Source organism: Triturus cristatus, chromosome 8, assembly GCF_964204655.1.
Source record: "Triturus cristatus chromosome 8, aTriCri1.1, whole genome shotgun sequence".
NCBI lineage: Eukaryota > Metazoa > Chordata > Amphibia > Caudata > Salamandridae > Triturus > Triturus cristatus.
Window position 1 is genome coordinate 208,475,782 of NC_140591.1, and position 12,368 is coordinate 208,488,149.

At 48.8% G+C, this 12,368-nt stretch overlaps 1 protein-coding gene across 1 annotated transcript in view; it reads right to left on the reverse strand.

Moving 5' to 3' along the window:
* IFNAR2 (interferon alpha and beta receptor subunit 2) overlaps positions 1 to 12,368 on the reverse strand; it is a 276,605-nt gene that overhangs the window by 160,035 nt on the left and 104,202 nt on the right. The gene's annotated exons all lie outside the window — the stretch shown is intronic.

Here is a 12,368-nt window from a genome sequence, read left to right on the forward strand (position 1 = left end):
ACCAGAAAGTCACGGAGAACAGAACAGCCAAAGAAGCCGTCTCTCCGGACCCGATTGTCAAGGCAGTAATGCTTGGTAAACGTGTGCAGCGAGGCCCACGTAGCTGCCTGACAAATGTCCTGCAAGGGGACGCCGCGCCCCAAGGCAGTAGTGGCTGCCGTTGCCCTAGTAGAATGGGCACACAGCCCCAGTAGAATGGGCACGCAGCCCCACAGGAGACTCCTCTTAGCCAACGAGTGACAGGCCTTGATGCAGAGAACGACCCACCGAGAGATGGTACGTTTGTGCACAGCCCAACCTCTTTTTGCGCCCACATAGCCAACAAAGAGCTAGTCAGCCACCTGGAACGGTTGTGTGCTCGTCAGGTAGAACAAGAGCGCACGTTTTGGGTCCAGACGGTGGAGCCTCTCTTCCTCTTTAGAAGGATGCGGAAAGAAGGTAGGTAAAGTGATGGTCTGCTCGATGTGGAAGGGCGTGACAACCTTTGGCAAGAAAGAAGGACAGGTCCGTAAAACCACCTTGTCCGGATGAACAGAAAGGAAAGGTTTAGAAGAAAGAGCCTGGAGCTCACTCACTCTTCTGGCAGAGGTGATAGCTACCAGGAAAGATGTCTTGAGAGTGAGAAGACGCAAATGACAGGTATGAAGGGGTTCGAAGAGAGCACACATCAGATATGTCAAGACAAGGTTGAGGGCCATTGAGGCATTATAAACGGCACGGGAGGAAACGGGTGCGTAATGCCTTTCAGGAAACCGCCAACAACCGGGGACTTAAAAAGAGAAGGCTGATCAGGAAGCCGCGAAAATGCGGAGATGGCCGAAAGATAACCTTTGATAGTGCCCACAGCAGAGCCCTGCTGGGCCAAAGAGAGAAGGAACAGAAGGACTTCGGAAGGAGGGGCAGAAAGGGGATCCACAGTCTTAGCTGTGCACCATGCCACAAACTTGTTCCATCTGCAGGCATATACCGTTTTAGTGGAGGGACGCCTGGCTGCCAGAATGACATCACAGACTTCGGGAGGAAGATCAAAAGCTGTCAACTGTCGCCGCTCAATCCTCACGCATGGAGGTGGAGGCTGGACAGGTTCGGTGGAGGACCATCCCCTGCTGCTGCGACAGAAGATCCTCCCGAAGAGGCAGTCAGAGCGGGGGAATAATCGCCATGCTGAGTAGCTCGGGATACCGGTATCTTCGTGCCCAATCCGGAGCCACAAGGATGACTTGGGCCCGGTCGCACCAAATCTTCAGCACTCTGGGCAGAAGTGGTATAGGCGGAAAGGCGTACAACAGACAGCAACTCTACTAGTGACAAAAAGCGTCGCAGAGTGAGTGCCGCCTTGCAAATTCCAATGCACAGAACTGATGACATTGCGCGTTCTCTTCGGTGGCGAATAGATCTAACCAAGGCTCTCCCCACTGCTGAAAGAGACAGACGCCATTCGTGATCCTTCAAGCACCAGCAGCTGAGTTCGTCCACCCTGGCGTTCAGAGAACCTGCCAGGTGTTGAACCACCAAGGTAATGCCTTGATGTTCCAGCCATGTCCAGAGGTGCAGAGCCTCCTGACATAGGGTCCAGGACCCCACCTCGCCTTGTTTGTGGCAATACCACATGGCGGTGGTGTTGTCCGTGAACACCTGCACCACACTTCCCTGGACAGAGGGAAGGAATGCTTTCAGTGAAAGCCGGATCGCCCAAAGCTCCAAAAGGTTGATATGGAGCCGGGACTCCGCCAGAGACCAGAGTCCTCTTATCTCCGCCTCTCCCAAGTGGCCTCCCCATCCCAGGAGGGACACATCACTGTGTGCTCCGGTTGGGGAAGGGAGAGGGATCTGCTACTGACCCAATCGCAATTCGTGATCCACCACTGTAATTGTCGTGCAGTGCCCTCCGAGATCTGGACATGATCGAACAGGTTGCCCTGATGCTGCGCCCACTGGAACTTCAGGTCCCACTGCAAAGCCCATATATGCCATCTGGCATGTTGCACTAGCAGGATGCAGGAGGCCATCAGGCCCAGGAGCCGGAGGGTCATCCTGACTGAAACCCGGGACAGAGGCTGAAAGATCGGAATCATAGCCTGAATATCCCGGACTTGTTGCCCGGGAGGAGAAACCAGAAACAGCGTCGAATCCAGAACCGCTCCGATGAAGGGGAACTTCTGAGGGGGACTCAGGTCTGACTTCGGCACGTTGATTGAGAACCCCAGCAAATGCAGGAGATCGTCTGTCGTCTGAAGGTGGTTGATGACTGCCTGGGGCGAGCCCGCCTTCAACAACCAGTCGTCGAGGTAAGGGAAGACCGACACCCCTGACCTGCGCAGATGAGCTGCGACCACCGCCATCACCTTCGTGAACACCCGAGGGGCACTGGCAAGGCCGAAGGGGAGCACGGCAAACTGAAAATGCTCCTGGCCTACCGTAAACCGCAGGTAACGCCGGTGGGCCGGCAGGACGGGGATATGAAAATATGCGTCCTGCAAGTCCAACGCTACCATCCAGTCTCCAGGGTCGAGGGCAGCCAGGACCTGAGCCAGAGTCAGCATTTGGAACTTCTCCTTCCGGAGAAAGCGATTGACGTTCCGGAGGTCCAAGATGGGGCACAGGCCCCCTTTGTCTTTCTTGGAGACCAAAAAGTAGTGGGAATAACAATCACTCTGGCCCAGGAACGCACTCGATGGCCCCCTTGGCCAAGAGGGCCGTGACTCTGCTGGAGAAGTACCAAGTGATCCCCCACATGCGGTGGCACCGAGGTGGCATGGCTGGAGGGGAGGACTGAAAGGGAAGAGAGTAACCTCTGCGGATGATCTGCAACACCCACTTGTTCGACGTGATATCGCGCCAGTGGGGGAGGTGGTGGCGGATCCTGCCACCCACCGGTGTGGGGTGCTCTACAAAGCTCGGATTAGGAAGGTTTGGAGGTAGAAGCAGCGGGGTCGGAGGTGGACTGACCCCCATGCTGATTCCCAGACCCGCCCCAGTGGAAGCTGTGGCCGCGCTGAGGCTGGTTCTGCACAGGCTTGCTGAAGGAACATGCCTGGGCACCTCTGCCGTGGCCACGAAAGTAACGAAACCCAGGAGTGGCCGGGCTTTTTGCGGAAAGACCCAAGGACTTGGCCGTGGCCTGCAAGTCCTTAAAATGCTCCAGTGCACTGTCACACAAAACCAATACAGGGTTTGGCTTCTACACAGCAAGGCCAAGCCTACTATACTTAAATAACAAAAGAACGCCAGTACTGCAACTGCCTTCAAACTCTGATCATGACTACTTGAACCAAAATCAATGTCACCACAACCACTGTTTCTGTTGGGTTTAATAAAAAAAAAAATATAATAATTCTAAAGAATTTTAGCACCATCTCACAATATCATCAACATTTTCAATTTGAATCAACAAAATCTTAAGACAATGTCAAACCTCACACTCTAACATAAAAATACTTCATTCTTCATCTAACTTCCCTTTTGCGCATTCTCAATAAACCCATTCATTCCATCAAACACTTCAACACTGTCACGCTTTCAGTAGTGTAGTGAAATTGAAAATTTTGATGATATTGTGAGATGTGCTAAAATTCTTTTAAAAAACTTTTTTTGATTAAATCCAACGGAAACAGTGGTTCCAGTGCACTGTCGGCCTTATCGTCAAACAGGTGAGTGCCATCAAAGGGCATGTCCATGAGCGAGCTCTGGAAATCCGGTGAGAACCCGGTGGATCTCAGCCAGGCGTGGCGACGAAGCCCCAGTTGTAGAAATCGCCCTGCCTAGGGAGTCAGCGGTGTCCAAACCACACCGAATGGCAAACTTAGCCGCATCCTTACCCTCAGCAACTGCTTGGGACAGAACAGCGTGGAACTCCTCAGGGCACTGAGGCAACACCTGAGCAACCGTATCTCACACCGCGTGGGAATAGCGGCCCAATAAGCAGGCGGTGTTCACGGACCGCAGCCCCAAGCTGGCCGAAGAGAACAACCGCTTACCGAACTGTTCCAGCTTCTTAGAGTCCTTATCCGGCGGAGCCGTGGGAAAGGCACCCTATCTTCACTAAACGGAGCCCACTCGCACCATTCTATCGGCAGCTTCGGGGAGTATTTCAATGCGAGTCGTTGCGACACTGCCACTTTATGTCGTTGTGTCCTAGAGCAGCCGGTCAGGTCTATCACTCCAGTTCTACACCAGGGCCAGCATAGCAGTGTTTTTGCCACTACAATGAGGCTGACTTTGCCGCATTCTATGAAAAGCTGTGGAAGGCCTTGGGGTCCATGTATCCAATAATGGGCATGCAGTAGCTGTACGGCCTTACAGTATCTTTCGAGATCAGGTGCGTTGAGACCCCCCTCTGGATATGCTCTAGTCAGTACCTCCCATTTGATCCAGGGCTGCTTCCCAGGACACGCGAGCCGTATCATTAGGGTGCGCAAAATGCCAAAGAATGACTTGGTACTGGGAATGTTTATGAACAGGAAGAGGAACCGGGGGAGTATGACCATTTTCATTACGGCGATGCGCCCTATAAGGGACAAAGGAAGCCTAATCCATTTCTCTATGGACTCCGTTAATTTCTGTATTGCTCGGCCATAATTCTCTCATTTTACCACCTCAGGGTCAGTGTGGACCTGGATTCCAAGATAACGTATGGGCTCTGTGGTCCATTCGATGGGGTAATTGGTAATGGTAGAGGTGGTTGTGGGCGTCAGCGGGAACATAATTGATTTATGCCTATTAATGTGTAAGCCTGAGTGTTGACCAAATCTCTCGACCTCCTGTAACATTGGTTGAAAATTCAGGTCTGGGTTGCGTATGTATAGCAGAGTGTCGTCTGCGTATGCTGCAATAACTAGGTAGTATTGTGGAGACCTTATGCCTCTGTGGGCATGATACTCCCGCATGGCACATGCGAGAAGCTCCACCACAAGGGATTACAATAGCAGGGACAATAGGCAGCCCTGTCTAGTGCCTCTGGTGATCGCTATAGGTTGAGTGAACATCCCATTGAGTCACACGCGTGCCATTAGCTTGGCATACAGGAACACAACTAGCTTCAGGAACACTTCACCACCCGCACCCTCCGGAGGACAGCATATAAGAATCACCACCCGACAGAATCGATAGCCTTTTCAATGTCAATAAAAAGGGCTGCCAGACCAATTTTTGTGTGGATACATTTAACCGTGTCGAAGAGGGTTCTCAGGTTACAGGGAAGGGAGGAGGCTGAAAAAAAAAACTGTTTGCTCCTGAGCCACCAATTTGGGCAATAGGGGAGCCAGCCCATTAGCTAGGATTTTAGCAAACAGTTTAGCGTCTGTGTTTAGTAGTGAGAGTGGTCTGTAGGACGAGCATTGATCTGGTTGTTACCCTGGCTTCAATAGACTGATCAAAGTGGCTTCGCGCAAAGAAGGTGGCATTATACCATCCTGCGCCATTTCTCCAAATAGGTTCAACAGGTGTGGTATCAGCCGGTCTTCAAATGTTTTTATGAAAGGCTACTGTCAGAACGTCAGACCCCGGTGCTTTATTGTTGAGCATGTCTTTGAGTGCAGATAAAATATCAGTTGGGCGCAGGGCGGCCATGAGTCTTTCCCTATCAGCATTGTCCAACCATTGCACTGCAATGTACTCAAGGTATTCGTCATCTGATTTGCTCGCTTTGGGGTTGCGTGTAGTGTACAGTTGGGTATAATATGTGCGAAAGGCCTCCACTATCCCAGGCGTGTCCTCAACTAATTCACTATGTTCATTGTGTATATGCAAAATATCAGTATCACTTCTAGTGGATCGCATCAAGGCAGCCAGCGTGGCGCTTGGCCTATCCCCTCTGCATATAGCCTGGCAGTAGCGTATTTACCTAGATGTTTTATCTCGGAGATGGTGAGCTTGTCAAAGTCTGCTATGTGTGCCCTTATTTCCGAAAGATGTTTCGGATCACCACTGTCCTGGAATTGCCTCTAGGTTTTTCAAATCCTTTCTACCTTTTCCAGCTGCGTACGAATCGATCGGAGAGCCCCTGAGTGTTAGAAAATGTTTATGCAGCGAATGTAAACTTTGAACGTCTCCTAGATTGTGCTCTTCTTGGGGACACTCCCAATGTTAGTGGCAAAGAACTCGTCTATCACCTTCTCGAGGTCGTCTCTGAAGACTGGACCTAGTAAAGAATAGTGTGAGAACCACCAGGCATTTTCACCTCGAGGCATGTTACTGAGTGATATCTTCAGCAGAACTGGCGAATGCTCTGAGTAGGTGCGTGGCATGTGTAATAAATCACCTTTGAAGGGTAACAATGAGCGCGAGACAAGCCAATAATCTATCCTGGTGTGTGTGTCATGCACAGAGGAGTAGCCCAGGGGTGATGGGAGTCGCCAGACATCAATGAGGCCTTCAGCCTCTGATATATCAGCTATGGCAGTGGCAGCTCTAGATGGATGTCTGGGTGGACCCTTTGACCTGTCCAGATCTGGAGTTTGTATACAGTTGAAGTTGGCACCCCACAACTGAGGTATATGAGAGTGTCTTGCAAGTTTGTTATGTAAAGAGTGAGAGTTGTGGGTCGCCATGATTAGGCCCATATATTCCAACCAGGATCACTTTAAAACAATGTTTGCGGCATCTGGCTATGACATATCTTCCACCAGGGTCCACTTCTACCCCATATATCTGCAAGCCTGATCAACACATCCCTAGCATGCGAGGTAAACCTGGATGCCATGCACATACCCTTCATACGTTTCTGTGTCAACAGCCCAGTATGGGGAGCCACGTGGGTCTCTTGCCGTATAGCCACATCCACATGCTGCCTGTGTAGGCAGGCTACCACTTTACGAATATTTCTGTAATCATTTAGGCCCTGCACATTCCAGGAAATTAAATTTAGTTGAGTATCAGTGCTCATGGAATTATCTATTATCGTAGTCACCCAAAACTGTGGAGTTAAATGTAAACCGCTTATACCTCAATATCCAGGTTGCATACCCATGCACTAATGAACTTGCACTGCTTGCTAACCACATAGCTAAACTACCCCTACCCCCCACCCACCCACGGAACGTCCCTAAAGATATAACATGGCTTAATTGAAAAATTAAATTTTTACCCTTACCCTAAAACTGAACAGGAAAAAATATAACAATGAAAAACTAAGAAAGGAATTACTATAATAACCCCTAATGTGGAATACACGTGGGGGCGGTGGCTAATCGCCTCCTAAACACTCTCGTCCATTAACTACGCCTTATATGAAGGATATACCATCCAACCTAATCAAATAGTAGCCCACTTAAAATTGTGAGCCAACCTTATTTATATGGAGTCACTGTCGATGAGATGACTTTACCAAGTTTTTTACATTCATGTTATAGAAGCTGATAGGCTGATTGTATATCTTGGTATTTCCGTCGCATGTCACCTTTAGTCTGCCTAGGTAGAGCATAACTTAGTCTATCTTGAGCTCTCTTAGTTTACGCTTCATGGGTGCGAATTGTTTACGTGCCTCTTGTACCTGTGGGCTAAAGTCGGGAAACAGCCCTAATACTTGAGCACACACAACTCTCTGGCCTTACGCAACGCTGCATCCCTGTCTCTATAGTTGAGTAAATGCGCTATTATAGGCCAGGGGGAGCCCCCGGGGGATGTTTTGGGGCCAGAGAGCGGGGAGTGCGCTCCACAATGAATACCTGGGAGAATTTTTCACACTCAAGTAGAGACACTAGCAGTTGCTCAGTAAACCGCTCCGTACTTCCGGGCACCGTGGTCTCCGGTAGGCCCAAAATCCGCACATTGTTGTGCCTACAGCGTCCCTTCAAGTGTTCGTCCTTATCCCCCAAAATAAAGTCATCTGCTTCCCCATTTGCTTCTGTGCGGCCGCTGACTCAACTTGCGCATCTTCAGTTTCTGACTCTCTGCGCTCTATCATGTCAAGCCTCTCAGCATGCTTGTCCACACGCTCAGACAAGCGATCCATCCTATAGGAAAGTGAGTCAAGCTTACCGTCGATCGTAGCTAGGCTTTTCTGCATGGCCGAGAGGATATGGCGTATACCTTGCCGGAGCCTGTAGCCCCCTGTTCAGATAGCACAATGTCATACTCCTCCCCTCTGACGTTTGACGATTTGCGGTGCTCAAATTGTTATTTGGGCTGTGACCAGTCAACCTTCCCCATTTTGTTTTGGAATGCTGCTGCAGGGAAATCGAGAAATTGGCACCCCCTGTATAGGTGTTAGCAGGCACAGGTAGGCTGTTGTGGCTAGAAACAGGGGCAATGCTCGCAGCCGGCTCGTCTCACCTGGCTATACCTACCGCCCGTGTAGTCACAGCTCAAGCTGTGCACTGGCACAGAACGTTCCCTGCCGGTCCCAGGATGTCTGCACAAGGCCCCAGGCACAGTGCACATAGCTCCTCGGTGGCTCCCCGCGACGGCCAGGCCACGCCGATTCCAGACGGAAGCCCCCGACCAGCCACCCTCAACCACCAACAGGGTACAGACTGCCCGCTGAGGCCCACCAGGCTCTGCAGAGTCGCAGTCTTCATGCAGGGTCCACCGTCACCCCACCGCTCAATGAGGGCCGTCAGGTCACAGGCAAGCACCCAGCTTTGCGGCCTCTGCACGCAGCACAGTTCGTCACAAAGCGACCCCATCAGGGGGGGCCTAACAAGCCACTGCCACAACGCCGCGGTTGGGAAATAGGTCCCTGCAGTCGGGAGACTCAGCGGGAGCGCAGCTCCAATACCCGCATCAGTGTCTGGTAGTGATCTCCGCAGCTCACCGCTAAAGAGCGTTAAGGTAGGCTGATATGCGCAGTATTGCATTGCCCAAAGAAATTTAAAACTGACCTCAGATTAAGACGTGAGCGTCAAAACGTCCATTTGAATTTTTGGTCGAGCGATTACACCACTTGAATCTCTCTGAACAATTTAACGGAATCTATCGATGTATAAACGTTAACTTCCTTGAAAATAAAGATCAACACTAAAGAGCTTACAAACCTTCACGAAATAACGAAGACATTTGTCCTAATCATTTGTTTGGACATTATAAAAGAAACACATCAAGGGGTCAACCTTTTAAATTTAATAGTCCTGAAGATGGTCTTGTCAATGAAAATTTTGAGACCGAAACGTCGACTTTCACACTGTTTTCCTGCAAAAAATGTGACTATTTTTGTGAAAAAGTGTTTGAGTAATTTCAAAGTGAAGGCATGAATAATTAAAGCATTTCCTTCCAGTATACCTACAATTGTTCTTATCTTAAGTACCCTTTTTTGAAATTTGATGATAAACTTGATTTTTATATATACACCCGTCTTTCTCCTCTTTTTCTTTTTTCTTTATTCTTTTTCCTCATTTATGTTGAATTTGAGGATATATATGTATACGATTGATGCATAACTTGACAAATTGATTTTGTTTAAAAATACAAACTGTGACAGTAATTAAGTTTGTAGGTATATAACTATCCTACCTATAACTGAGATCAAGAATCACATAACTAAGCATCTAAATAAATCCCTTGAAGGCACCTTCTTACCTGTATATTAAAATTTGCCCGAGCCCTCAAGGGTACATTGGGTTGTCCACTATATTTACCATACTGTAAATACAGCATGTCTTAAAAAGACAGTGTGCATGTGCTGCCTAGGCGAGACCTAAAACATCTATGAAAAACACATGGGGATTTTGTGTATTGGGCCCCCCATTTTTCTCAGCCCTGCTTGACGGATCACCCCGAAATATTACATGCACAAAGGCAAAAAAGAGAAACTTTTTGTAAAGTTTCGTGAAGATTTGTCAAAGGGTGGCAAAATCATTAGCAAAACAATAAAGGTGTTTATTATGGAAACGCTGACATAACATTAACTACCCAGTGGTGACCAGCACAACATTTGTTGAGAAACAAGCATATTATTTAAACACATTAGAAGAACAGATGCAGCTGGTAAGGTAATTTAAAAATGCTACACCAGCATGATTGACTGCTTGAAGGGCTTTTCAACTAAGCATGGCCAAATCAAGGTACATGTGCATGCCATGAGCTAGAAAAGTTACAATACCACAAACTTTTTAAGAACCAAATTTGTATATTTTTTTAAATCATCTTTATTACTTAACACAAAACAGAAGGGAAGCACAGTTGGCGAACAATAATAGCAGTGTCTCAAAGTAAAAAGGACTAAAAGACGTTACGGTTCGGAACTGTCGCAATAAGGGTTCAGGTTACTGTAATAGGTATTCAGGCCGTACTAGGTCAATGGAAGCATTAGCTTGTTAAAGCACAAGCCCTCACCAACCAAAAGGTGGCATGCTTCATTATCTGACTGTGCTTCTCGTTGGGCCAGCGCTGCAATGCTCACTAGGCCCCTCAAAGGGGCTCTTTACTGGAGACCTTATGGGAATCCTGGCTGCTGTTAAGTCACCCAGTAGCCTCCAAAGTACATGGTGGATGAACTGTTGGATAGTAATATGAAGGTAGAAAGGTGAATAGGGTTGTGTATAAAATTAACCGTAGGACCCCTATTGGTCAAGGGGCCTATGTTAAGGGTTAAAACACTCATAATATGTAGGAAAATAATGCTCCATATATTCTTATGAACTAGTCACCATGTTTCTTTCCTATCTAGTCCAAACCACCATCAATGGCAATCCATCAGGACCTAGAAACTACCTCATGGAAGGGCAGTAGAGGTTCGGTTGATGCCTGGCCAAGCTGAAGGAATTCAGTAAGGACATTCGTTTTTAACTCCATGGTAGGGAGATGCACGGCCAAGCACGTCAGCAGCTTTACTAGTGACTGTAGCAAATGATGTACTTTACTTAGTAGTTGGGTGAGGTATTCAATCCACTTGCCTCTTGCAGGTCTACATAAGAGTTATCCTTCTCATAGGGTACAGCACACTTGCCCCCATCACCTCTAAGGTTGTCTCCATATGTCTGGCTCTGGTCTGAATCAAAAAGTTGATGCTGGGTCTGTGGGACTACGCAGTAATGATAGTGTCTGTGCAAGAGGGACTGAGCATTGGCTGCACTTCACTGAGATTGGGGCACAGCCTATGTCAAAACAAATTTGTCTCGGAGTCACATACTACAATATGCTGTGTATTTTCCTCTGACGCCAGATGCGTTGGTGCAAATGTCGGCGTCCAAGGGGCTGGCACAACTTTTGGCACAATACCAGAAGTCAACATGGATGCCAGTGCAAGGGACAAAGAAGAAAGGACAGATCAGCTAGCAGTAACCCAATTGGAGGCTCCTGTGGATCCTTGGGGCCTGAAGCTGCACCAGAGGAAGATGGAAGTGTGCTGAAGATGCACAGCAAGGCCTCTCTAACTTTAATCTGCTGTGACATCATTAACAGACCCAGAAACTTGGGGTGAGTCAGGAGCAAGGTTGCAATCAGCTCCTCAGTGGAATGGGAGCGAGATTTTTGGAAGCACTGTGATGTCCTCAAACCTTCCCTGGAGATCAAGAGTGGCAGAAAGTTACAGAGTCCTGCAAAGCTCTGGCGCTGGAAATTTTGGACACCGTCTTCAGAGCACTCTCAAGTTCAATTGGGAGCGAGGTTTGCATGGACTCATGTTGTGTTTTGTCACATAGAGGTTCACTTCACTTTCTCAGATGGCTTTTGGATTCATCTGGGTGCAGTTGCTGCAGGCCTTGGAGTCGTATGCTGCAACCAAACACCATAAGCACACTTCGTGGAGATCTGTTACAGACATGTTTGCGACATTCTCTACAAGGTTTAAACCCTGTAGTATTAGTGGGTAGCATGTTGCCTTGCACACTGGAAGAATTTAGGAGAACACATTTTTATGTAAAAATGCTGCCACATAGTATGAAGAAAAACAGCGCGCTCCAGATCCACGTCTGAAGGTGTGGAAAGAAAGGAACTGATGTCTGTGTGCATACGTGGCTCTTATATATGCTTCACTTGTCAGTTCTGGAGTAGAACGGCACCACCTACGGGCATGCAGGAGTCCTGCTTTTTGAGTTTTCGGATCCAATCTGGAAGAAGAAGAAAGAGGAGGAGGAGGAGGAGGAGCAGAAGGAGGAGGAGGAGGAGCAGAAGGAGGAGGAGGAGGAGCAGAAGGAGGAGGAGGAGCAGAAGGAGGAGAAGGAGAAGAAGGAGGGGGAGGAGGGGGAGGAGGAGGAGGAGCAGAAGGAGGAGGAGGAGCAGAAGGAGGAGAAGGAGAAGAAGGAGGGGGAGGAGCAGAAGGAGGAGGAGGAGGAGGAGGAGGAGGAGGAGGAGGAGGAGGAGGATGAGGAGCAGAAGGAGGAGGAGGAGCAGAAGGAGGAGGAGGAGGAGGAGGAGAAGAAGGAGGAGGAGAAGGAGAAGAAGGAGGAGGATGAGGAGTTTATCTGCTTTTGTTCGAGTGCTGATGTCTATGC